Source organism: Arvicanthis niloticus (genome assembly GCF_011762505.2).
Source record: "Arvicanthis niloticus isolate mArvNil1 chromosome Y unlocalized genomic scaffold, mArvNil1.pat.X SUPER_Y_unloc_7, whole genome shotgun sequence".
NCBI lineage: Eukaryota > Metazoa > Chordata > Mammalia > Rodentia > Muridae > Arvicanthis > Arvicanthis niloticus.
In genome coordinates this window covers 131340-159285 of record NW_023045024.1, presented here as the reverse complement: position 1 = coordinate 159285, position 27946 = coordinate 131340, and the positions used below count along the sequence as shown (strand labels likewise).

Genomic DNA, 27946 nt, shown 5'->3' with positions numbered 1-27946 from the left:
CCCAGGAAACCAGAGAATTTTTTTCTTAACAAATTGGGTTGGTAATCTCTGGCTCCAAGTTCTCCACAAGGTGTTTCAACAGCAGCACAGGCAGGGGCAGCAAAGATGGACCTGCTCCATTTCAAGTGTCAATCTTAAAGATAGAAGTTAGATCTGGGCTCAGATTTTTACTGTCAGGTTCAAGGATATCATTTTATGTCCCAAGGATGTCCATTCAGAGTGATCTGCCATCCCTTCAGTCACTTGGGGATGACTTGTCATCCAGATCAGAAGGGAAACATTAAGACCTCCTAGAGAAATAGCACTGAGAATTCTATGACTAGAAGTGGATTCTCTGAGGAAACCATTGTCAGGGGATGCTTGGTCAAAATATTATGGGAATTTTTATATTCTGATCATCGCTCCTGTCACAAGGATATCAGGACCTCCTTTCTTCCCTCGGGTACTCACTCCTTCTACCTTTGATTAAGGGGGCATCATATTTTCCTACTGAAGCAAAGGGAGCCTCAGATCATTCCAGTTTGTCCAAAGGAGGCTTAAACATTCGTTTAATTAGGTTGAGGAATCCCATACAACTTCTGAACATCTCTGTGAGTTTTCATGTCGGTGGCTTCTCTGTAAGCTCTGTAAGCAGATGAATGTGTACCAAGTCCCTTTCAAATTTAAGGGTGTCTAGAACTCCCTTATTCAAGAAGATAGAATGTATGCTTCTTCATTGACAAAGTATGCATGTCAAAGATTCTTCATTGCATCATTACTGAAACTACAGTTTTCCTTGAGCTGAACGAGAAGTTTGTGAAACCATAGTTCACAGCTTCCTGATACTGTAGACTGAGCCTCGGATATTTTTCTTATTGTTTCCCAGATTTCCCTTTCAGCTCAGGGAAAACTGTAGGTTCAGTAATGATGCAATGAAGAATCTTTGACATACACTGTCAAGGAAAAAGCAAACTTTCTATCTTCTTGGAATAAGGGAGATCTAGACACCCTCCAATTTGAAATGGACTTAACACAAATTCTTCTGATTACAGATCCTGCAGAGAAGTCACTGACATGAAAACTCACAGAGATGTTCAGGAAGTTGTATGGGATTCCTCAAACTAAATGAATGTTTAAGACTTCTGACAAACTGGAATGATCTGAGGCTCCCTTTGCTTCAGTGGGAAAATATGATGCTTCTTTAATCAAAGGTAGAAAGAGTGCATACCCCTGGGAAGAAGGAGGTCCTGGATATCCTTGTGATGGGAGAGATGATCGGAGTATAAAAAATTCCATAATATTTTATGGAAAAATTAAATTGCTTACCTTAGCTGATGAGGCCTTAGCATTGCCTCACCTTCGAACTGTTCTTCAGTCTAGAATATCCATACCTTTAGCTGAAGCAGCAGGAGAGCAAATAGAGTTACCATGATTCATGATCACCATGGGTATGTGATCACACCTCAGCATGATTGCCTCCTAAGAATTATATCCAACCAAACCAGAACTATGCTAGACAGATGATTTCACAGCAGGTCATGTGACTTTACTCAAGGAAGTAGCATAAGGTTCCAGGATTTGCTTTCTCCTCTTGATTTCTGTGAACTTTGACCAAAGGGAGCAATGCACCTTGGTCAGAGGTAAAATATCCCACAGGCCCTTGAGCAGTAGGGATTGTTATGAGAGCCTATTGAGTCAAAGGGCTGACTTTGAAGGCCCCAATCATCAGAGGAAGAAAAATACCACCATTTGTGAAAAGGAGAAAGGCCCTCTACCCTGTTGGACAGTAGGGGAATATTCCTGTTTACCTTCTGTAGAGGAGGTTGGTCCAGGAAATCCAAGCTTCCACGTCTTCAGATAACTCTAGAAAATTCTTGTCTCTGAGGACTCCATTGTTGACTTAACATCGATCTGAGGTTTCTTCTAAAAATTGGGCCAAAGTACCTGGCTGTGTTTCCTATATATAAATGGCCTTGGATCCAGGCTGAGCTTTTGATTCAGTGGCCATGGGACTTGAATCCAGGGTTGTCTGGGTTTTTTTTGTTTGTTTTTTTGTTTGTTTTGTTTTGTTTTTTGTTTTTTTTTTTTTTTTTTTGGTGGTTTAGAGGTGTATTTCCTAACCAATAAAATCTGAGAGAGAATTTCTGGTCTCTCTTAGTTGAGTGGTAAACCTGAGTCAGCCCTGAACAAAGAGAGAAGCTCCTGTGAATTCTAGGTCACAAGGATCCTTGTAGGTCACACTACAGGTGAGCCTGAATGTTTGAGATACACTCTTCAGTGACAAGTCAGTTCTGTAGCTTGCTTCATCAGAGGGGCATGTCTCAGACATCTCCAGTGCAGACAGAGGAAGAATAAAATATATTATTCAAGGTCAGCTGACCCCTTTGGCATACCCTAATGTAAGGGGCTACTATGGTTAGAGGAAATAAGGCTAAGGCCCTCTTCAGAAGATATTCCAACTAGGTATCAGGCTCCTTGTCATCATGGGTTTGTTTACTTCTGAGGGGGCCATGACTTGAGATGGAGTTATTAGCTGGAGACATAAATTGTCCTTGTTCTAGAAGGGTCCATCTGAGGCCCCATTGTGACTTCATCAGTTCTATTGTATGCTGATCATAAAAGGGCTGTATCTGTGGCCTTCTTGTCAAGGTCTGAAGTCCTTTGCTTATTATGTCATAGGTCTTAGGACCTCTTCAAGTCATTGAGGACTTATGGGACACCTTAGTTCTGAAGTGGTAACTCTGAGGTCAATTTGAGCAATTAATGAATGTTTGAGGTTTCAGGTTCTCAAAGGAATTGTATGTTAATGCTCCCTTGAACACTGGGGAATTTGTTACACATTTGATGTTGAGAGGGTATAACTGAACCAACCCTTGAGTTACTGCTGAAAGTTTGTGAAGCACATTGGTCCCTATACAGTTAAGATGAAGGTCACCTTAGGCTATTGGGGAAGATCTGAGTATCCTGGTTCACAATGGACAGGGTCAAAAGTCCCCTTGATCCATACAGAAATTTGGAAGATCAGTAGTTCTTAAGCTGTAGGTCTGATGCCTACTTGAGAATTACTGGAGTGCATTTAGCCTCCTGGTTAAGACAGAGTATGCCTGAGGACCCCTTGAGAACCTTGAGAATGATTTTGAGCTCCAATTCAGAGATTTGGGGAAGTGTGAGTTTTCCTGCTTTTGTGTCAGAAACACAATTTGAAGGACCCATGGACAGAATGAGAATGTTGACATATCCAAAAACTATTAAGGATACCAATCTTTAGAGGCAAAAGTCTAATACCATGTAGGGGAAAAACAGAAATTGCAAAGACTCTTGTGTCAGAGGAAGATCAAGAGTCAAGTTGGAGAGTAGAGAAAGGCCTGAAAATTTCCTTATCTAGTCTTCATGGGAACCAAGAACATTCCTATCATGCAGGCCAGGGAGCAGTGTAATCAATCTCCAACACGCTAAGGAGGCAGTACTTAGCTAGGTCTCCTGATAACTCAGTTGCCTATTTTTGAACATCGCATGGTTTGTTATTTCTGCTGACCAATTTTAATATAAATACATATATATATATATATATATATATATAATATATAAATATATAAAAGATATTTAAATATATATATTCTCCTGGGTTTATCACTTTGCAGGCTACTCTTAGGCATCAGGACCTCAGACATCCATGTCCTGTTATTTGGATGGAGGTCATTAGGTCATCAGATCAGAATAAGATGCACTCAGTGCAACTTTAATAGAGGGAGTTGTTTTTTTCACCAACTAGGTCAGTTCAAGTAGGCCTAGATATACAGTGGTCAGAAGAAGCACATGTTATTCTCCATGAAGAGCACATTTTATAGCATGCCATTTTGACTACAAATTGTGAGCTACTCTTAATCAGAAGGGGGAATACTTAGCATTCTTTTAGTCAGAAGAACTTACCTGATGCTTCAATGTGTATCTGAGGCAGCTAGAAATAGAAGGTTGTAAGTTTGATAGATGGTGGATGAGAAGAAAAAGTATTAAACTCCTGCTGTTTATATGGGGCACAGAGTGGGAAAATATAAGGGTGACTTTAGATTAAAAAAAGAATTGAAAAAGTCATGGTAAATGAGAGTAGGGCCCAGGCCACCCTCTTGACATGGGCTGCCTTAGAGCTTCCATTTGGCAGGCTGGGAAGTTCTAAATGCCTCCTTGGGAAGAAGAGGAAATTCGGAGGCTTCCTAGGGCAGAACTTGAAGGTGTGACCCACTGTTGATTATAAGACACATTTCTGAATACTTTTCTGTCATAAAAAAGCTTCTCTAAGACCCAGTGTCTTAGATGGGGCATTTGAGAGTCTATCTCTTTCAGCCTGAAACATTCTGAGGCTGCCTGAAACAGGCGTACATATCCAATGTCCCTTTGGTAAGAACTAGAAAGTCTTAATCTATATTGTTCAGTTTGAGAAGGACTGATAGCTCCTTTAGAGGAGAAGATATAACCAGTATAATCTCCTACTTTGAAGTGGGATCCTTTTGAGATTGCTTCGAACAAAATGTGTGTATCTGTGGCCCCCAAGGTTAGAAAGGGTTATAAAGGGGGTATCCAGATTCATATTGGAGTGGCTGCGTCTCTCCCTTGGTAGGAGAGGGAAGGTACCATGTCCTCTGGTTGACATATGATATGACTGTAATTTCTTTGTCTAACAGGGAGTGATGTTGTACTCCCTTTTGGAACTGGTGGAGGGGATGAATCCTCATAAGATAGGAACCAAAGCTGTGTGCTCCCGTTTGGAACTAATGGAAGGTTTCTCTCCTTCTTGGACAATAGGAGCATGTTTTGAGCTCTCCTTAGTAGAAACAGGGTGGCTGGTATCCTCTTGGGGTGATGATGAATGTTTGACACCCCCATGGGGACTGTCTTCATCTTGAGATGACTCAATGCCTTCTTGGTCTGCAGGCAGACCTTTCCAGGGCTCCATGGGTTTCAGAGGCATTCCTCTCTCTTCTCCTGGTAAAAGTAGTGTGTCTGGGAATCTCATGAGGAGAGGTGGAATGCCTGAGGCTCTCTTCATGAGAGTTAGTGGTTTGTGTGCACTCTTCAGTAGAGATGAGGATGCTATGCCCTCTTGGGGAGTAGCTTTAGGTTTTCTTATCTTTTTTGGAAGATAAAGAATATCTGAGCTCTCTTTCTGACAAAGAAGATGGTTTGCAACTCTCATGTTCAGAATTGGAAGCTTGAGTGTCCCTTTGGTCAGAAGGGGCCTCTTTTGATGTGGTTTTGGTAGACTTGGACTGTCTGTGAATGCCTTGGGGAGGTGGTGGACTTCTGAGGCCCTCCTCAGGAGATGGTGAGGATCCACAGGCTCCTTTCGCAGAATCTGAAATGGTGACGTTTCTGTTGGTCTCAGTTTCAAGCTTTGCACCCCTTTTGTCAGAATTGCAACCTCTTAACCCCATTTTGGAAGAATGGCAGAGTTCCCAGCCCTCATCTTCTGATGGCACAGATTTCAATCCTGATTGGTCTAAAGAGGCATGTCTTGATCTTGTTTCTACCATATTAGAATGTCTGGAGCAATCTCCTGGAGAGGGAGAAGGAATGACACCTTCTTTAGGAGGGGAACTGGAAGTGGGACTTGAGTCTTTTTTGGCATACTTGAAAGATGTGAGGCTACTTTCAGCAGAAGAGATACGTTTTAAGACATCAAGTTCTGAAATCGAAGTTGGATATACCCTTCAGGAAATGGGACAGATTTCAATACCCTTTTGGTAGAATTGAAAAGTCTAGGGCCTTTCTTGGGAAAAGAGAAACGCCTCTGGCGTTCTTTATAAGGAGAGATAGAAACAAAGTCATCATGTGCACAAAGGGACAGTCCGAGAAACTCTGTTGAACAGGAAGTTTCTACCAGTGTCTTGGATAGATGGCCGTAGGTTCTAGAAGCCCCTGGGCTGGTTGAGAATGTTCTAGACTTTCTTGTGGAGATGTGGGTGTTCCCAGAATCCTTTCTTCAGATACTAAAAAGGACCCAGAGCACCTTCATTAGTTTTCAAAGCCCCAGAGCCCCTGGCACAGATGGCAAAGATTCTACAGTCCCTGACACAGAATCTGAACTCATAGAAATGCATTGGGTAGATGGCAGGGGTTCTTCTGACTCTGGACTAAGTGATGAAGAAGGTTGAAACCTGAGGGAGTTTTTTGCAAGTGACAAAGGCTCTATAATTTCTTGGGGCAACAGGTGCTATTTCCGCAGTGGTTTTACACACATGGCAATGTTTCTAGTTTGCCCAGGGCAGATTCAAAAAGACCAAGATCTTCTGGATTAGATGGTGAATATCCTACAGTCTCTTTATCCAAACAGGTTCCTGGGGGCTCTTGGGATAACAAGGAAGTTTCTGGAGACCCTTGGGTAGATGTCAATGTTCCTAGAACACCCTGGGCAGACAGGGATGAGTTCAGTGATAATAAGTCAGGGCTGCGGCACTGTCAAATCCAATTGGACAGATGGAGAAGATCCTAGACTCACTGTAGTAGATGCTGAAAATTTGAAATCTGTTGAAGAATTGGATATTCCTGGCTTGCCATGCATACAGGTGTAACCTTCCAGATTCCCCTGTAAAGACAGGCAAGGGCCTCCAGCTTCTTGAACAGATAAACAACGGTCCTGGATTCACTTGAACAGGATAGAGACATTGTCAAAGGCCCTAGGGAAGATGATACAGATCCTAGTGTTCCTTGTCCAGATAAAGAAATTACCATAGGACCTTTGGAAGAATGCATAGATCCTGAAGATTCTGAAGCAGGTGGAGCTGTGTGTAGGGCTCTTTGAGCAGAATTCAAAGACTCATATGGTCCCTGGCATGAAGAAGAATGTCCCTAGAGTACCCTCTGTACGTTTTGAGAGATCAAAAGTCCCTTCTACAGAAAGGGAAGTATCCGAAAGGCTTAGGGAAGAAAGTAAGGGAAATAAGGTGGGCAGATATTGAAAGTTCCAGAGGTGAGCCACCAGATACCACATGTCCTGTGGTAGATGTTTGAAGATTTTTGCACACCTGGTGCAAGATGAATGAATATCCTAGAGGGCCCTGGGAGATGGCAAAGGCTCAACAAAGCCTTGTGCAGTTGCAGGAAATTGTCAGAGATCCTTGTTTCAGATTCCAAAGTTTCCTGTTGTCTTTTGAGCAGGGTGGGTATATCCCTCACACACTGGAGTAGTTGGTGAATCTGCCAGTGTGGCAGGGTGTAGAGGTGCACTGTGTTCCTGTACCTTGTGTATGTAAAGGACTTGAAAAACCTTTGGGGTGATGTAGAATGATGGGCAGAACTTTGCTTAGATGTGGATTGACATACTGTCCCCTGTGTAGATAAACAGGGACCCACAGCTCCATGAGCAGAACCTGAAGATGCTTGAGTTCCCTGTTCTGTAGAGGAAAGACCCAGAGATTATAAGAACCTTCAGAACATTGTAATGTATTTATCATTGCCTGGGCTGAGATCGAAAGTTTCAGAAGCCCCTGGGATGATTGCAAAGGTGCTAGACACCCTTGACTGGATGCAAAAGTTTCTGCCCTACTTGGGTAGAAGATGAATGTCTACCAGGTTCTGGAGGTGATAGGTGGCAAAGTTCCTAGAGTCACTGACACAGGTTGAGAAGATGCTACATCCTCCCTCACCAGGGGCGAATGGCCCAAGGTACTCTGTGTTTCTTTGTCTTGCCCCACAGAAAAAGTTTCCTCTGCTGCCCTTGAAAGTTCCTTGGGCTTTTGAGAAGATAGCAAAGCTCCTAGAACCCCTGGAGCAGGTCCAGTAGTCTGTGGGGAACATGATGTGCATTGTCCAGTATGTTGAAGGCAGGTGGAGAAAATGTAAGAGCCCTCTGGGAAGGAGTGGGATGTTTCAAAGACTTTGGAACAGATGACACAGTTTCTATATGCTTTTGTTTGGATGTGGACGTTCTCAGAGACTCTTGGGCAGATAGGGAAGTTCCCAGAACCCCTTGTGCAGATGACAAAGATCCCAAAGTTCCTTCTGCAGATAAGGGAATTCCCAGAGGCACTTGGGCACATGGAAAAGTTCCTAGTTCCTGCTTGTCACTTTCTTTATAACCTAGAGTCCCTGAGCTAGGACACAAAGGTTCTTTAATCCCCTGGGCAGCTATGGGCTTTCCCAAAGTGGTTTCTGCACAAAGGGAAGCTTGTGCACACACCTGAGTAGATGCTGGTGGTAATGGAGAAATTTGTGCCAATGCATGCGCTTCAAGAGCTGCTTGGGAATATAGGGAACTTGACACAGTTTTTGGCAAAGATGATGGAGGGGCTGGACTTGCTTGTTTTGGTGAGGTTTGACCAAAAGGCGTCAGGGCATGGGGCAAAGTTCCTGTAGTCCTCGGCACACACTGTGACCTTCCTAAAGAACCTGAGACAGAAGACAAATGCCTATGAGTAGTACGCTGGGCAGACTCAGATGTTCCCAGAGTCTTTTGAGAAGATGATGACTGCTGGAGAGAATGTTGAGTACATCGTGACTGGCACAGAGTTGCCTGAGCAGATATGCAAAGTTTGGTAGACAGAAAATGTGCTAGATCACTGGAGACTTCTAAAGAAGATTCCTGAGATCCATGATCATATAGTGAATGTCCTGTAGGCTCTGAGGGACATGGCAAATGGCCTGTAGTCCCTTGGAAAGAAGGTGAGGTATCCTGAGATTCTACCTTGTGTGATGAGTACCCTAGCTCTTTTTGGGTAGATGTTGAATTCTCTGGAAACTCTGGGGTAGATGGCAAAGAACCCACAGTTTCTTGGACAGCCATAGAATGTTCTAGAGGCCATTGTTTACATCCCACAGTTGTGAGAGTACCTGCTGTCCTTAGGGGAGCTTTCTGAGCACATTGTGCAGATGATGAAGGTTTCACACTCCCTTTGGAAGATAACAATGGTTTTGTAGTTTTGGTACTAGAAGACGATCCTTGTTTTAGATGGCAAATTTTCTAGAGTCCTAGTTTCAGATTTGGGCAGTTGCCTAGCCCCTCTCAGAGACAGAGAATGTTTTTCAGCCCCCTGATTAGATGGCAATACTTTTTCCTTCCTATGGGCATGTTGAGTAGATCCTAATGCCCCTTTATGACATGGTGAAGGGCCTCCAGTCCCTTGTGCTGATATAGATTGTCCCAGATTGTCATTTTCTGATTGGTATTCTGTCCCTTCCCCTTGTTCAGACACCAAAGGCTCTAGGGTACCTTGTGCAGAAAGATTTTTAGATGCTTTACAAGGCGTGGAAGTTTTCAGAGATGTTTGGGGTAATGGCACACATTCTAAACAATTTTTTTTAGATGTGGACATTCCCTTAGACCCTTGGATCTTTAGAAAAGGTTGCGTAGTTTTGAAGTCTATTTTGGAAAGTGACAACTCACTTTGAGCATGGCAAACATGTTCTGGAGCCTTTGGAGAGATGGAAATATTCCCTGAAGCCCTGGAGCAGATGGTAAACATACTAGAGCTTTTGGGGTAGACAGAGAAGGCCACTGAGCCTTTTGGGAAGATACGGATTGTCCAGCATGCCTTGGGTAGATTGGCAACTTACCATAGTCCCTTGGTCATTTGTGGAACATTCCAAGGCCTTTGGGAGAGACATAGATGGTGTGGGACTCACCTGAGGATTAGTTACAGCTTTTGAAGTTCCTTTGGCATCAGGAGATGATGCAAGCCCCCGTTTTGCAGAAGGAGGAAGGCCGAAACTGTCTTCATCAGATGGGAAAACTTCTGAAGCCTCCTTTGTCAGAAGGATCAACTCTTAACCTGTTTTTCCTAGAAACTCGATGCCTGGGGACCACTTTGTTAGAGAGAGAACGTCTACCAGTTCCCCCCAGAGAAGGCATGTAAAAGGAACACTCTTGGGTAGGTGGAGATAATTGTAGAGCACCCTGTTGAGATATAGTACATCCTAAGGCCTCTTGCTGAGATGGAGAAGGTCTTAATGTGCCCTGTGTACCTGCGCAAGTCTTGACTGTGGCTTCAGCATGTGGGGAAGGTACTAGAGCTACCTGTGTAGATGTGGTCTCTCCTAGAGCACCATGGACATATGTGAGAGGTCTAAGAGCCTCAGGGCAGGTAGGGAAGTTTCTAGACCTCCTCCTTGTGTACATGTGGAAGTTCGAAGGGAACATTCTTCAGCTGAAGAAGGGGATAACACCTTTTGTATAGAAACATCAGGCTTCATGGGCCATTTGGATGGGCAAAATAGCTTCAAGCCCTCTTTGGAGAAAAGGTAGAATCCAGAGCCTTTAAAAGTATTTGGAATATGTTCTGGAGACACTTGTGGGCATGGAGAATGACCAACGGCCCTTTGTGCAGATGAGGAAGAGTCTATAGCACCTTGTGTAGTTGGAGAAGATGGCTGATACTCTTGAAGAGATAGGGAAGTTCCCATAGCCTCCTGTGAAGTTTGGGGAGATCCCATGGATTCTTGTGCATAGGTGGAATCCAAGGAATTCCCTTTGTTAGATGTACAGGATGCTACAGACCCTTGTGTATGCATATCACGTCCCACAGCCCCCTCTTACTACATGGGATTGGATCCAGAACATTCTGCACAGGTGGAATATGTCGTAGAACAACTTTTGTAGATGTGCCACATCCATAAGCCATTTCTAAAGATGGAGCTGTTTCTAGAACTCCCTTTTGTAGATGTATTCTGTCCCACAGTCCCTTCCTCAGTTGGGTTAGTACTTGGAGAAATTTGTACAGGTTTGGAAAACCCTAGCATATCTGATGTGTTAGTAGAAAGTTTTAGAGCCTCTCCTACTGATACAGAATGATCTAGATTCCCATGGGGAGGCAGGGAAGGTTGTATTGTCTCAGCACACTGTACAAGTATGGAGCTTGCATGGCTCACTGGCAGTGTTTGGTACAACCTTGACTCTTTGGTCCTGATGACAAGTCAGGAGGGCCTTTTGGATGAGTAGGGGGTATATGAATAATTCTCTGTCAGATATGGACATTTTGAAGCCCAGCTGTTTAGAAGGAGCATCTTTCATTGTCCAATTGCTGGAGTGGGAATTTTCAGGATCCCTTTTCACAGAAGGAGAATCCGTATTCTCCTTTTTATGTGGGAAAGCAGACTTGAGAACATGTCTTTGACCATCTCCTGTAGAGGGAGACAATCCTAGTGCTCCCCTGACAGATTGGGACGTCTCAGAACCCCTGGTGAAGATGGCGAAGGTGCTAGATGACTTTGTGTGTGTGCAGAAGGCACAAGAGTCCCTTGGGTGGCCTCGGGTGTTCCCACCACATCTTGTGTCTGTGTGGAACTCTCAAGAACTCCTTCTGAAAATGACAAAGGTCCTTGAGCTCCTGGTGTAGATGTTGGAAGTTTTTTCTCCACTTGGGCAGGTGTGAGCGTTGTGAGGCTCACATGGGAACTTGTGATTGCATTTAGCCCCCTTTGGGGACGGTAAGAGATGATCTAAGCCCATTTTTTAATGGTGTGGGACTTTGAAAGTCCTCCTGGATTAAAGGGGAAGTTCTTGAAATCCCCTTGGTCAGCAGGGTCGTTCTCAAGCTCACTTTACTAGAAGCAGATTGCTTAGGGCACTTTGGGGATGAGGGGGAACATTTTTGGCTGTCTTTGTGAGAGGACTTATCTCTCTGCCCTGCTTTGGCAGCTGTCAAACATGTTAAACTCTCCTGGGAAGAAGTGGTACGACTTGCTCCATGTGTGAAAAATGAGAAGTCACTGATCTTACTTTTGGGAGAAGAAGGTTTGGAGCTGTTCTTTTTCTGATTGGGGCCTGTTGTAGGTCCCCTTGACCAGAGGGGTCTTGCCCCAACATGCTTGGGAGGAGAAGTGGAAAAGTTTGGAGACCTGTAGGGTAGCGGATAAACTTTTGAACCTCCTTCTGGAAGAGGAGACATGTATGATTTTTCTTTCAGGACAAGTGGAAAGTCTTTGGGATGCCTGGGCAGAATGTGGAATGTCCACAGACCCTTGAAAACCTTTGGTTAGTTCCAGAACATTTTGGTGGATACAGACCATCCCTGAGCATCTGGAGGAGAAGTGGAAGATCCCAGAACTCACTTGGCTAGATAGGGAAGGGTGTAGGGAACCTTGAATGTTTGGGGAGATTACCTGTTCACATTGGCCTGCAGAAGACTCAGCAGAAGATGACCCAGCACAGCAAAAGAATCAGCGGAAGATGACCCAGGCACAGCCGAATAGTCAGCAGAAGATGTTCCAGGCACAGCAGAAGAATGAGCAGAAGATGTCCCAGGCACAGGGCAGAAGAGTCAGAAGAAGGTGACCCAGGCACAGCAGAAGAATCAGCACAAAATGTGCCAGGCACAGCAGAAGAATCTGCAGAAGATGGCCCAGGCACAGCCGAATAGTCAGCAGAAGAGTGTTTCCAGCACAGCAAGAAGAATCAGCAACAAAAAATGTGCCAGGCACAGCAGAAGAATCAGCAGAAGATTGCCCAGGCACAGCAGAAGGGTCAGCAGAAGATGTTCAGCCAGCAGAAGAATCAGCAGAAGATGTCTCGGGCAACAGCAGAAGGGTCAGCAGAAAGATGACCCAGGCACAGCAGAAGAATCAGCAGAAGATGGTCCAGGCACAGCAGAAGGGTCAGCAGAAGATGGCCCAGGCACCAGCAGAAGTGTCAGCAGAAGGATGGCCCAGCCACAGTGTGATCTTCTTTGAAGTTTGAACTGGCATCTTCACTACTGTGTTTTGTAGATGTTGGCAGGTACGCTGCGACCCAACTGGTCAAAGTCCATAGGTTCTTCAAACCCAGTAGACACTGCCCGGCTTTTCTTCACCTTCCCAGGTATGGGCACAGAAGATGAGGCCACTCTTTTCTGGTGGCAGGCTGTAAAACAGATGGTCTGGTGTCCCTAGTCAGTGGGTTACTCATTGCCCTCAGGAACCCTCAGAGGCAGTGGAACTGTCAATGTCCTGTTCTCTTTCAGATCCCTCAGAGGTTCCAGGGTACTCTTATTGGCTGAAGCCTTTATAAGATCTTTGAGTTCCTGTAGCTTTCTGTAACCTTAGCGTCCGGTTTCTTGAATCTCTGGTCTCATAGGGCTTTGTGCACTGAACTTGTGCCTAGTCGGTCTAATGAGTCCCGGAGGTACAAAGTCCCTCGGGTTTCTGCTGATCAAGTGCTTCCCCCATTGGGGGACACTGAAGGGGTCCCAGGCCGTGGAGGTTGGGAACCCTGCAAGTGCTTCCCCCCTTGGGGTGAGGGTGTGAATATCCGGTTGAGGGACACTGAGGGAGTCCCAGGCCGTGGAGGCTGGGAAAACGGAGGTCTACAGGTCAGAGGGTAAAAGTCCTTGCTGAGGCTCGCTGGCCTCTCTCCACACGTCTGGCCATTTTGAGTCATGAAGGAAATTGAAAGAAGAAATGGGAAAGGGTCTACTACCCCTTGAAGGGGCAGCGAATGTACTTGCCAATGGTGATTCACAGAAAGTAGCAGTTAAGGCAGGATCGTTTGAGAGCGACTTTCTCTCCCGAGAAATGTGGACGCGTCCAGGAGGTGAAGTGCACAGAACTAGAGTGACCGTTGTTCTCGAGAATCAAGCATAGCTCCACAGCGGCGGTCCTCGGGCCTGCACGGGCCTGTCTCGAGCTGCCTCACCTGGGAGTTCTGCTTGTAGTAGCAGGGCGATCATCCAAGCGTTCTGAATGGGGAGGGACACTGAGGACCGTCTTCCTTAGAGTCCAGAGTGCTACCTGGTCTGGTGCCCACTCGTCAGTGGGCCATGACAAGGAATTGTTGGAGCATCATGATTGGAAAGGGCAAGGGGGTGCTTAGGAGACTGTGCTCTCAAGTCCCATTTGTGCAAGGATAGAACCCTCTAACTGGAGGCCATCGATGTTGCAGTGATGTCTGTTGGAGCCTCGTAGCTGGATCCAGAACATTGCTAATCAGAGTCTGTGGGGGCTAGACAGTCACTTACATTTGTGTTACGGAAAGAACAAGTGTGAGAATTTGAATAGAGCTTAGAATGTATGGAATGATATTACAGAGAGTATTCTGTATTTTAAAGATGATCTATTCTAGATATATTTTTGACAACTCTGAGCCTTCCTGGATGCAGAAAGACATCTCTAACTGACTAAATAATACTTACTCTGCAATATTACTATTGTGCAAATAATATGCTATAGATATTATATTATATTATTGTATATTATTATATTATTATGATATTATAATATATTATATTATATAATATATTATATTATAGATATAGATATAAGAGTACAGATGCAAGTTTTATTTCAAACACTTCCATCTGTGTTTGACTAAGTGCATTAGATTCAGAACACAGATGCAGTTGGACTCCTGAATGTAGCAACTATGGCCTTAAACAATTGCTTTGCCTGTCCCAGTTTGCAGGTTGAGTTCCTGTAACATTTACATATTTGGCTTACTTTGGAAGGTCATCCAATTCTCCTGAAGACACAATAGACTAATGACTCACATTAGTGGCTCTGCCTGGGCCGATCGGTTTCATTCCCGTGACACAGCTGGAGCATAGTTGCACAGAATGATTTTTGAAACCCTTAGCCAAGTTGATTCTTTGAAAGGGTCATGTTTGTATAGCAGTTGATACACTGAGATAGTATAAAATTGCTTATACGTATGAAGATAACATTTTACTGACATGAGAAACTTGATTTGGTGGTTATACACCTTGCCAGTGTATTTGAGCAGTTTTGATCTTGATGGATGAAGGGCATTTGTTTAGGTGCTATATTTGATTTTTTTGTGAATGATTTCTGTTTCCCTTTGGCTACACAACCAATAAGCCTTGCATCATTCAGAAGCACAGGGTACTTTCCTATCATCTAATTATTTCCCTGTGCCATTAGCTTGGTGCTTTGCTCCATTCTTTCTCCTTGGAATTTCAATGCTTCATTACCCACTTTCTTGGTTTAACTCCAATAATCCCAATAATTTCAATTTTAAGGCATCTTCTGCCAGGAAAATCTGTTCTTTTCTTTTAGTCTGGGGTAAATTCTGTTCTTGACTAATTCTGTCTTTACAGTGCTTATCCTCATACTAGTACATATCATAACTTTGTCTCACTTATCTGAATTTCCTGTTGGACTTTGACAATCTTTGAAGAGATTGAATTTACATACCAGAATATTCCTGCTAGGCATGACTCAACAAAATTGGAAAATCTGGATGAAATGGACAATTTTCTATATTGATACCAGGTATCAAAATTAAATGAGGAGGCAGATAAACCATCTAAACAGTCGCATAACTCCTAAGGAAGTTGAAGCAGTCATTAAAAATCTCCCCACCAAAAAATGTCTGGGCCAGATGTTTTCAGTGCAGAATTCTATCAGACATTCAGGGAAGACCTAGTACCAATCCTCTTCAAGCTATTGAATCAAAGTAGAAACAGAAGGATCACTACCCAATTCATTCTATAAAGCTACCATTATGCTCATACCTAAAACACAGAAAGACTCAACATTGAAAGAGAACTACAGACCAATCTCTCTTATGAATATTGATGCTAAAATACTCAATAAAATTCTCTCAAACCAAATCCAACAACAAGTCAACACAATTATCCATCAAGATCAAGTTGGCTTTATCCCAGGAATGCAGAGATGGTTCAATATCAGAAATCCATCAATGTAATCCACTACATAAATAAACTCAAAGAAAAACACCACATAGTCATCTCACTAGACGCTGAGAACGCATTTGACAAAGTTCAACATCCCTTCATTTAAAAGTCTTGGAAAGATCAGGAATTCAAGGGCCATACCTAAACATAGTAAAAGCAATATACAACAAGCCAGTAGCCAACATCAACTAAATGGAGAGAAACTTGAAGCAATCCAACTAAGATCAGGAACTAGACAAGGCTGCCCACTCTCACCTTAACTATTTAATATAGTATTAGGAAGTCCTAGCTAGAGCAATTAGATAACAAAAGGAAGTCAAAGAGATACAAATAGGAAAGGAAGAAGTCAAAATTTCACTGTTTGCAGATGATATGATAGTATACTTAAGTGACCCTAAAACTTCACCAGAGAACTCCTAAAACCTGATAAACAACTTAAGCAATGTGGCTGGATATAAAATCAACTCAAACAATTCAATAGCCTTCCTCTACTCAAAGGAAAATGGGCTGAGAAAGAAATTAGGGAAATGAGACCCTTCACAATAGCCACAAATAAAATAAAATATCTTGGAGTGAATCTAACCAAGCAAGTGAAAAATCTGTATGACAAGAACTTCAAGTCCCTGAAGAAAGAACTTGAAGAAAATCTCAGAAGATGGAAAGATCTCCATGCTCCTGGATTGGCAGGAATAACTTAGTAAAAAATGGCCATCCTGCCAAAAAGCAATCTACAGATTCAATGCAATACCCATCAGAATTCCAAATCAATTCTTCATAGAGATAGAAAGAGCAATTTACAAATTCATTTGGAATAACAAAAAACCTAGGATAGGGAGAACTATTCTCAACAATAAAAGAACCTCTGGGGGAATCACCATCCCTGACCTCAAACTGTACTACAGAGCAGTAGTGATAAATATTGCATAGTATTGGTACAGAGACAGGAAGGAAGATCAATGGAATAGAATTGAAGACCCAGAAATGAACCTGCACGCACACCTATTGTCACTTGATCTCTGACAAGGGAGCTAAAACCATCCAGTGGAAAAAGGGTCAGTATTTTCAACAAGTGTGATCACTCAACTGGAGGTCAGCATGTAAGAAGAATGCAAATTAAACCATTCTTATCCCCTTGTACAAAGCTCAACTCCAAGTAGATAAAGGACCTTCACATAAAGCCAGATAAACTGAAACTAATAGAAGAGAAGTTGGAGAAGACCTTCGAATACCTAGGCACAGGGGAATAGTTTCCTGAACAGAACACCAATGCTTATGCTCTAAGATCAAGAATTGACAAATGGGACCTCATCAAATTTCAAAGCTTTTGTTAAGGCAAAGGACACTGTCAACAAGACAAAATGGCAACCAACAGATTGGGAAAAGATCATTACCAATCCTCGATCCAATAGAGGGCTAATATCGAATATATACAAAGAACTCAAGAAATTATTCGCCAAACAACAAAATAACCCCATTAAAAATGGGGTACAGAGCTAAACAAAGAATTCTCAACTTAGGAAACATGAATGGCTGAGAAGCACCTTAAGAAATGCTCAACATCTGTAGCCATCAGGGAAATGCAAATCAAAACACCCTGAGATACCATCTGACACCAGTTAGAATGGCTAAGATCAAAAATTCAGGTGATAGTAGATGCTGGCAATGATGTAAAGAAAGAGGAACACTCCTTCATTGTTGGTGGGGTTGCCAGCTGGTACAACCACTCTGGAAGTCAGTCTGGCAGTTCCTCAGAAAACTGGACCATAGCATTACCTGAGGATCCAGATATACCACTCCTGGGCATATACCCAGAAGATGCTCTCCATCATATAACAAGACATATGCTCCACTATGTTCATAGCAGCCTTATTTATAATAGCCAGAAGCTGGAAAGAACAAAGATGTCCCTCAACAGAGGAATGGATACAAAATATGTGGTGCATTTACACAATGGAATATTACTCAGCTATTAAAAATAATGAATTCAAAAAAAATAATGAACTTGAGAAATTCTTAGGTAAATGGATGGAACTATAAAATATCATCCTGAGTGATGTAACCCAATCACAAAAAGAAACACACATGGTATTTACTCACTGATAAGCAGAGATTAGCCCAAAAGTTTGAAACAAACAAAGATTCAACTAACAGACCACATGAAGCTCATGAAGAAGGAAGAACAAGTGTAGATGCCTAGATCTGTCTTAGGAGTAACTAAACCCCCAAGGGAGCAAATATGGAGACAAATCATGGGACAGAATCTGAAGGAGCTGTTGTATGGAGACCATTTCACCTGGTATTCATCCCATGTACAGTCACCAAAAATAGATGCCAATATGGATGACAGGAAGGGAAAGCTGACAGCAGCCTGATAAGGGCTGTCTCCTTAGAGGTCCCCCAGAGTCTGACATACTCAGAGGCAGATACTCACAGCTAACCACTAATCTGATCAAGGGTTTCCCAATGGAGAAGTTAGAGAGAAGACTGAAGGGTTGGTGGCCCCATGAGGAGAGCAACATACCACCAGCCAGAGCTCCCCAGGGTCTAAACCACCAGCCTAGGAGAACATATGGATGGACACATGACTCCAGCTGTATATGTAGGGGAGGATGGCCTTGTTGGGCATAGTTGGGAGAGAAGATCTTTGGTCCCATGAAGGCTGAACACTGACTGGGGGGTAGGTGGGGGGTAGGTGGGTGCACACTCTCATAGAAGCAGGAGGAGGGGGGATGGAATAAGGGGGTTCCTGGGTGGTGGTTGGGAATGCAGTAAGGGAATAAAATTTGAAATGTAAATATTATATCCAATAAAAGAGAGGGAAAAAAAGAAAAGTGGTTAGAACCAACATCCTTAATAAAATGTCAGCCCTCTTAAAAAATTATCTTGATACTAAAATTTGTTTTGAGAATTGTAAATTGCAGAATGATCAGCCTTGGTGTATCTACTTCATCAAGCAAGCTGGGAAGACCTGCTAAAACCTCTGATGTCCTGGAATTCCATCTTGATGCAGTGAAGACACAGCATCAGAGGCTTATCAATTTACTCTCCCCCCACTCCTCTTCTAATATCTCAAAGCTTTTAATCAGCTTGAAGAAGCTAATGAAGAGTCAGCGCCCCTATTCCTGGGCTTGGAGACTAAGGTGTAAATGTTGGGCTGGCTTTCTAGGGGAAAGTAGTGGTTTTGTGAGAATAGAGAGGATTAGCTAGGATTTATTGCATAGCCATAACCTATTGGTAGAAATCTGTACAATTATTATCAAGATGAAGATATAATTTCTTAAATGGCACTAATTTACTTTGATTACAAATTTTAAGGTTTCATTGGTATGAGCTTCTTATTGATATAAAAGTGTGAAGAATATTGTTACTCTCATTGGCATTGTACCAGTATAACACATTTAGGAATACAAGGCTTAGACCAAGTCCTTCTTTAACTTTTTTTTAACTGATTTGAGATGGTTAGCCTGTGAGTTAAGGTACTATAGCAAATTCATGGCTTGGAGTTTATCGTTAGTGTGTTTTCTATGTTTTACTTAGAAATAGCTGAGTGGAGTTAACAGACAACATTTCAGATTACCTCACATGGATAGTTTGTTTTCAAAATGTCAGAAGATCACAGAATTGACATTTCTGTATTAATGTTCACTTGATTAGAGACCTGTCTGCTCCTGACAGCTTCCTGTATTGAATTCTAAGATGAAATTGAGCATCTTTGGAGTTACTACAGTTGTGGTGAGACAGCCACTAGACAAGAATTGCCTCTCTCCATCTACAGACAAATTACTGTCCAGAAAAGGACACACTTGCAGAATGGTCAACTGATTATATCTGCCTAGACAGAGTAATCAACCCTTAATGATTCTGCAGTACTAAGGTCTGTCAGATGATCCTGGGCCAGAAGATGCTCCAAACGTTTTGTAGTAGAGGGAGTGTCCAGGTGTTCAGAGGTCTCTATAAATTGCCTAAGGTTTAGAAGCTATGCTTTGTGCTTCCCACAATTATAGTTAACTCAGTCATTCTGCATTTCTGACGGGGTGGAAAACTTATAGGCTCATAGCCAGTCCTGGATATTTACCTTGAGAGAAAAGATTTGAGTGGGTAGTTTTCAGCTGACATTCATTCTAAAGCCAAGGAAAAAAGCCAGGTTCAGAACTAAGTGTTTTAGTTAGGATAGATGACAGAGGTTCTGGTTAGTCAACAAAAGGATGGACTGGGTATTCGGACTATCTTGTACCTCACTGGTACAAATTGGCATAAATATGCTCTAATTGTATTTTGAGAGAAAAGTTTTATTTTAACAGGAAGGGTGATATGTAGGAGAAACTAAGGTGGGAGGAATACTGAAAGGAAGAGAAGGAGTAAGGAGAAGAAGGAGAGGAGAAGCTAGGTGATGAGAGAGAGAAAGATGGGGGAGACAGGGAGGCAGATGTTCATGTATCTCCACCAGTCAAAGATAGTTGATATATCTAGGTTGGGTAGTGGGTTACACCTCTGATTGAGCATTACCAAACTTATAAAGCCTTTGATTAACATTTTTTAAAAAGTGTATAAATGCAAAAAGGAAAAGGTGGCATGGGATAGGGGTTTTCTTAGAGGGGTAATGGAGAAAGGGGATGGCATCTGAAGTGTAAATAAAATATCCAATAAAAAATTTCTATTGCTGCTTCTTCAAAGGTGCTCTGGTGTTTAGTATATTGCTTCTTTGTTCTCCATATTGATTTATATCCCTATGGCTCAGAATACCCATGTTTTCTCACACTGTTACCCAATCATATTGCCATTCTATAGTTTGAAGCTCAGTTTGACCCAGTATTGGCCAGTGGAATTTGATGTGTTTCTCTGATGCCTCTGGAATATTTCCTGAGTCTGAACATTTCACTCTGTGTCTTTGTATAGTTACATGGAAAGGCGGGGCAACCTGGAAATGTAATAGTAAATGGACAAGCTCACACTTCCACTTTGTGTATATATTCCCTGGCATTGCTGGGTGTGTTCAGGGTTATCAACTAGGAAGAAGAAAGGGATCCTGTATTACTTCTACTGAAGTAGTCTGGCCAGACAAGCCACCATCATTCCATCCTCTGGGATTTAGCTGCTTTCTCCTCCTGGTTTCCTCTACTACATGTTTATTTCCTGTGTGTTACCTTCCAGTGTGACAGAGAAAGGGTTTGATCTCTGTATCCCAGAAGCATGAGCTCATTGAGAAGAATGCAGTGTGCTGTGGAGGACTCCTGGCCTGAATGCATGTATAGAATGTGTGTTGCTCTGGGCAGGCTTTTTCTCTTCTACCATCCTATCCTACTTAACAGGTTATTCATATCCCGTCCTCATGTTCATCAGCAGTCTTTTGAGTTAAGTGGTGAATTCCATGAACATAAAACACTGTGCCACTCAAAAAGAAGGAGGGACAAAGACTCTCTGGAGTAATTCTTTTACAGCAGGTGTCCTGAACTCAAGGGTAGTTACTAAATTAGTGGTCCTCAAATGTGTGTGTGCTGCATGTGCAGCTCTCTTCTGGTGTCATTCTTAATGTTGTTCCATCACAACCTTCCCATGTAGTGTTGAGTTCCTAATACACCCCTTTATTCTCCACATGGAAGCACTTCCAACTACTTAGCCTAGGAAATCTTTGGATCTTCATATGGAACACACACACAGCACACACACACACACACACACACACACACACTTCCCACCCCCCACAGGCATGCACCAGTTAAACTGTATTGCCTTGGCTACCTCAAAGGCAATTTCTAAAGGCCTCCTAAATCTACCTCTGCTACCCCATGTCCAATCAAGGAAGTGGCCAGTGGCCCACTTAGCAGAAATTTCACATGCTCTTTGGCCTTATCTACTGAACCTCTTATGTCCATCCATCTTTCTCTCCCATGTCCTGGTGGTTCCTTTCTTCTCCCTCCTGATTCCTAGCATTTGCAACTCTGTGGTCCTGACCCATCTCTCTTTACACAGTCCATTGGCCACTGGCATCTTTATTGATCAATCAAAATCCCATTGGGAAACAAAGACCTTTAAGTTTTGGACACACATTTCCCAGTTGAATCAAGCATTAGAACCAGTCCCAACAACCAATGTAATAGTAAAGTCTCCAATTCATATAACCTGTATCTTTAGAGAACAACATTACATCATACACACAACACCACATCTAATCACAACAAACTATAGCACATCACCACAACACCATAGCGCACCAGAATACACCACAACACACCAGAGCAGCACACTACATCACACCACATCACACTATAGAACACCACACTACACACACTACACTACCAGCATATACATTCTTGTGCCACCTACACACAGATTGATATAAAGAGCAAATAAAATTTGTACATTTTATAGCATTTTCTTCAGTCTTTATGTTGTACTGTCTTCCAAGTGTTTCTCTTACCCTCTATATACTTGTCTCTCTTTTAGAACTTCCTTTTGTCCTGATGAAAAGTATGTGTCATGTTAACAAACCAGTTTTTCTTTGTATTTTGTGTGTTAATCCCCTTAAAGTCCTAAAGAATAATTTATCTACACGTAGAAATTCAGGGTGGACAGCTGGTTTATTCCAACATCTGCTGTGGCCACATTCTCTGGACTATGTGACTTCTTGAAATAAATTGTGTGTGTGTGTGTGTGTGTGTGTGTGTGTGTGTGTGTTGTGTGTGTGTGTGTGTGATTTCTAACAGAAACAGGGTACAACTTTCAATGGTTTCAAGATGTTTTCCTTTGTTTCTATTTTCTGTTGTCTTGATTTTACTACAAAATTTTCAGCATATCTGTTTTTCTACTATGTGTTTTTTCACAGTAGATTTACATTCTCCTTTCATGTCACATATTTCATTGTGCTCTCTTTGTCCAACCTCCTCACACATCTTGTCTACTACTGTTTTGTCCACTTTCTAGTTCATGACCTGCACACACACACACACACACACCACACACAACACACACACACACACACTCAAAATACACACAAACATAGAACACACACACAGACACACACACATGGACCACACACACACAACACACACACACACACCAGCAAGAGGGAGAAGGAATGGGATGAGGAACTATGAACAAGGACCGAGGGCAGACAATGTTTGGAATGTAAATAAACAAAAAAAAGTTAGAAATAAAATAAATTTTAAAAGAAAGTAGAAAAAAATGACTGAACATAGACAGCAACATTGGAGAACAAGGAACCTTCCAGGTTGGGTTGGATGTAAAGTATCTGATTATGGTGAATGCAGGGACTGCACCCTCCATAAAACAGACTAGGAGGGCGTTTGTGGTTATGATGGCTGTGAAGGTCCTCTGCATATCACCTAGGCTATTGCACCATTTGTTAATCTCGGTTCTGAGATCTACTTCCTGTGGTGGCCAGATGCCATCCAACCAGATAGCTTTCATGTCATCAACGTACCTCTGCACCCTGGAAATCAGTGATTGAAACTGTCAAATTGCAGCTGATCCCAATGCAGAGCCTGCGTGCCCAGAAGTGAAGAAAAGGGGCTTCACAGGAGATCACATAATCTAAGGGGAAGGATGAAAACTGTTTCCTCAAGGGGCGGGATCTAGACAATTCTGTGTGATTGTCTCTGTAACGCTGTGTCTGATCTTCAAGGTACAACCTTCTTCTGTACCTTTCTAAATGTATGTTTTTGCTGAAGAAGTAGTTCAAACCTACATTTGAGCAGCCATGGGGCCCAGGACTCAGAGGGCTCCTGGTAGGCTCCCCTGAAGGGAGGGACATAAGGCTAAATGTAGCCCCAGGTGGCCTCTCTGTACCCATCAACGCAACGCCATCTTCAGAACCCCTGCTTCAAAATGGTGTGATGTTACTAACCCTGCAGAAAGACATTGTAATTACTTTGTCATCATAGTCAAGTTATTGTGGGTGTGCCATGTTTGAAAGAAGATAAAATTTGTTACTATTCATATTATTTTGTTTCATTGAATAGAGATTGTTGTGTCCTATAAGCAAAAGTTAAAAATCCCATAAAAGTAGTAAACAAGAAATCATGAATGATTCCGAAAGAAATGATGCAGATCCCTTGAAGCTAAAGGAAGGCAGCTTCCGGGACTGTGGCTTGATATAGGCTTTGATGAGTGGTATGCATGTGTGGAGCTGTAGCTCAGTGGTAGAGCACTTCCTTTGCATGCATAGGGTCCTGGGTTTGATTCCCGGTATCTCCATACTTCTACATTTTTCTTGTCAGGGACTTTTTTTTAACATAGGGTGTCACAGCCTGGACCATTTCCATGGAGACCTCCATAAACCTGAGACTATAATAAAAAAGCTCATCGATGACCATGACAACAGTGTTCCTCTAGAACCCTGATGACATTTCCACGGAGACTTCCATAGCCTGGGCAGTACAGCGTGCTCAAGCCTCCAGGAATAGGTTTTGGTCACAGCTTGACCAAAGCTCTGCTTTCATGCTGGTGGCAGTTGCCTAGAGGATGTGCTTTCTTAGGTCATAGATAGATAACAAGGGTGAATGAGTTCTGCTTTAAGAAAAAGAAAGCGAGGGGTGGGTGGAGCATTCCTAGGTACTGAGCAGAGAGAGGAGCCTTATGGTTGTCATAGTAACCTGGGGTCTTTTGGAGACCTTCTTCAATGGAGACCTAGTTGATGCAGTGAGAGAAGCATTCTCTCTTACCAAGATTTTGGGTTCCCAGAGATGAAAACTTCAATGTCCCTGAGGGTGGGAAGACAGGTGCAGGGATCCCAGACCCGAGTTGGCTCACTTCCACCTTGGGATTTGTGGCTAGTGAGTCCCCTCCATAAAGAGAGAGACATAGGGCAGTCTGCCTCTCAGAGGGTGCTGTTCTGTACCATGATGCACAGGTGCCATTTCCGGGGAGGGGAAGTGAGGAGGGGGAGATAGGAGAGAACAGAGTGTGTACACTGAGGTCCCAGTATTCCCCTAGTGAAACCGGTATGAGAGGTGGGACATTAGGTGGAAAATTCTAAACAATAGTCTATGATGGTCCTGTATAGATGTCTCAGATGATTATTTACATATGCAGTTGGCTAGAATACTTTCTTTTCCTTTCTTTACTAATTTTTGGTGGTGTTGGGTTTTGTTTTTTGTTTTTGTTTGTTTGTTTGTTTTTTAAACCTCCAGGTTTGCTTTGTTTTGAGACAGTATCATGGTGTCCTAGCCTGGCTTAGAACTCTAAATGATCCTCCTACCTCAGCTTCGTGGTGATGGGGTTTTAATTGTGGAAAACCTATGGGCTTTGGATTAACCAGAAATTTTAAGTTGTCGATTTTTGAGGTACCAACTCTACCAAGTGACCCTGGTTCTCCTCAGAAGCCCCAGCCATGCTGCTGTCTGCATACCTGACTTGTTAGTGTTGCTAACAAATCCCTTATAAAATGAGCAATCTTACTCAATGTCCCAGTTCACACAACAGCCCATGTGCAACCTTTCACATTTTTCAATTTCTGTTTACTGCTTGACTTTTGGAAGCTTTTGGCAAGTTCCAGAAAAGTTGCTACTGGATATGAACTGTTCAAATTTTTCCCCTAGTCATGGACTGAAAGCTTCTCATTTTTTAACCAATGGAAACTTTTATATTTTATAGATTTCACCTTCTCCAGTTCTCCAATTTTGGTTTCCTTGCTGTTTTTCTGTGAAATATTCATGTTGCATCACGTGATAGAGAGTGGGTTTTTTTTCCTGTGTCATGATATATACTTTATTTGATAACTGTGTACCTCCAAATTATATTTTAATATTTAACATATTTTATTTGACAGCTGTCATAGCCACAAATGCCCTGCTGTTCTGTTTATGGAATGTGCAGCCCCTGCATTGACCATGATCAGATACATCCAACCCAACATTGAAGGTTCCTTGTTCTCCAATGTTGCTGTCTACAACAAGAGAAATTCAGTCATTTCTCTTCTTTCTTTTTAAATTTACTTTATTTTTAAGTTATTTTCTTTGTTTACATTCCAATCATTGTTTTCCCTCGGTCCTCGTCTCATAGTTCCTCATCCCACTCCTTCTCCCTCTTGCCTCTGAGAATGTGCTCCCCTCCTGCCTCCTCCTTAATTAGGGCCTCAAGTCTCTTGAAGGTTAGGTACATCTTCTCCCCTGAGTCCAGACCAGGCAGATCTCTGCAATATACCTGTGAGGTGCCTTGGATTGGCCCTGTATGCTGCCTGGTTTGTGTCTCAGTCTCTGGGAGCTCCCTGGGGTCTATGTTGTTTGAGTCTGCTGGTCTTCCTATGGGGTCACTCTCCCTTTCATCTTCTTCAGTCCTTTTCCTAATTCAACCAATTCAACCATAGGGGTCCTCAATGACTTCAGGTCAATTGTTGGGTGTATGTATCTGCCTCTGTCTCAGTCAGCTTCTGGTAAAGACTCTCAGAGGACAGTCATGCTAGGCTCCCATGTGTCAGCACAAAATAGCATCAGTAATAGTGTCAGGCCTTGGGTACCCCATAAGATGGATACCAAGTTGGTCTGGACAATGAGACCCCTTTCCTTCAATCTCTTCTCCATTTTTGTCTCTTCTGTTCATCCAGACAGGAACAAATATGAGTCAGAAATTCTGACTGTGGGTTAGTGATCCAGTCTATCTACAGGAGGTGGAATCTTTGAGTTCCCTCTCCCCACTGTTGGGCATTTTGACTAAGGTCACCTCCAATGAGTCCAGAGAGCCTCTTCCCTCAAGGGCCACAGGTACTATCTAGAAGGACCCCCTACTTTTCACTCCCAGAGGCTGCATATTTCCAGTCATACTCCTGGCCCTCTGGGCTTCTCTCCTGTCCCCACTCCCCACCCATATCTCATCCTGTTCCTCTTTTCCCTTCTCCCTCCCCAATCCCGAGCAGATTCCTCCCTCCCTCTGCCTCCCATGATTATATTCTTCCCACTTCTAAGTGGCATCAAAGGCTCTTCACTTGGCCTTTCTGCATGTTACTATGGTCTGTAGGCTGTATCCTAGGTATTCAGTACTTTTGGGGTAATATACACTTAACACTGAGCACATACTATGCATGTCCTTTTGGGTCTGAGTTACCTCAGGATATTCTGTATTGGGATTAGCTCTTCTTTGAAGTCTGGTAGAATTCTTCATTAAAACCATTTGACTCTGGGTGTGTGTGTGGGGGCGGTTGATGATTATACCTATTTACTTAGGGTTTATGGAACTGCTTAGATAGTTTATCTGATATTGATTTAACTTTGGTATGTGATATCTGTCTAGAAAGTCACTCATTTCATCCAGATTTTCCACTTTTGTAGAGTATAGGTTTTGTAGTAGGTCCTGATGATTTTTATGAATTTCCTGGTTTTCTGTTGTCCTGTCTCCCATTTCATTTGTCATTTTGTTAATTTGGATATTGTCTCTGTGCCCTTTAGTTAATGTGGCTAAGGCTCTATCTTGTTGATTTTTTACAAGAACAAGCTGTTGGTCTTAATGAACCTTTGTATTTTTCTCTGTTTCTAACTGGTTGATTTCTGCCCTGAGTTTGATCATTTCCTTCAGTCTACTCCTCCTGGATGTTTGCTTCTTTTTGTTGTAGAGCTTTCAGGTCTGCTTTTAAGTTGCTCATGTGGGATCTCTCCAATTTCTTTATGAAGGCACTTTAGTGCTATGAATTTTCCTCTTAATACTGCTTTCTCTGTGTTCCATATGTTTGGGTTTTATGTGCCTTCGTTTTCATTGAATTCTATAAAGATGGCAGAGTATATAAGACTGTTTCTAAGATTATGGACATTGCTCTACTTCACTGACTATAGGAATACTTCAAAATGCAATCAAAATAAGGCTATAACTTCAAAAAGACAAGAAGTACTGGCAGAAAGAGGAGGTAGCAAGAGAGAGTGAGAGCAAGTAATAAAAGTGAAGACAGAAGCAAAAGGAGAGGAAAGGAGAGAGGGGACCCAAGGTCAGTGTGGGGAAGGGATAAGCAGTAGCATTCCATTGCCAATGGGGACGGAGTGCTTAGGCAGTGGTGAATAACTGCTGATACTCAAAAGACCCAGTGCTAAGAAGATGTGTGTTAGTATATCTCTGTGTTCATGATCCTTTTGCATTATGTTTCACTCTGGGGGTTTTCCTTAAAGTTTCCACTTTTATTTGTAACAAATTCATGGTTTTCTCCTAAAATATGATAATGATAGCTTCTACTCCCTGTACTCCTCCCAGATCCAGTCCACATCCCCTTTCATCTGGATGACCTGTGTTTCTGTCTCTCATTACAAAAGCACAGGCTTCTAAGAGATTAAATGAAAAAATTAATAAAATAACATAGAATAAGATAAAACACAACTATCACATAGAACGTGAACAAGACAACAGAAGAAAAGAAA

At 42.6% G+C, this 27946-nt stretch overlaps 1 pseudogene; it reads right to left on the bottom strand.

Annotated features, from left to right (window-relative positions):
• Nucleotides 1-13514: 13514 nt before the first annotated feature.
• On the bottom strand, nt 13515-25266 carry LOC117701391 (presenilin-associated rhomboid-like protein, mitochondrial pseudogene; annotated as a pseudogene).
• Nucleotides 25267-27946: the final 2680 nt, after the last annotated feature.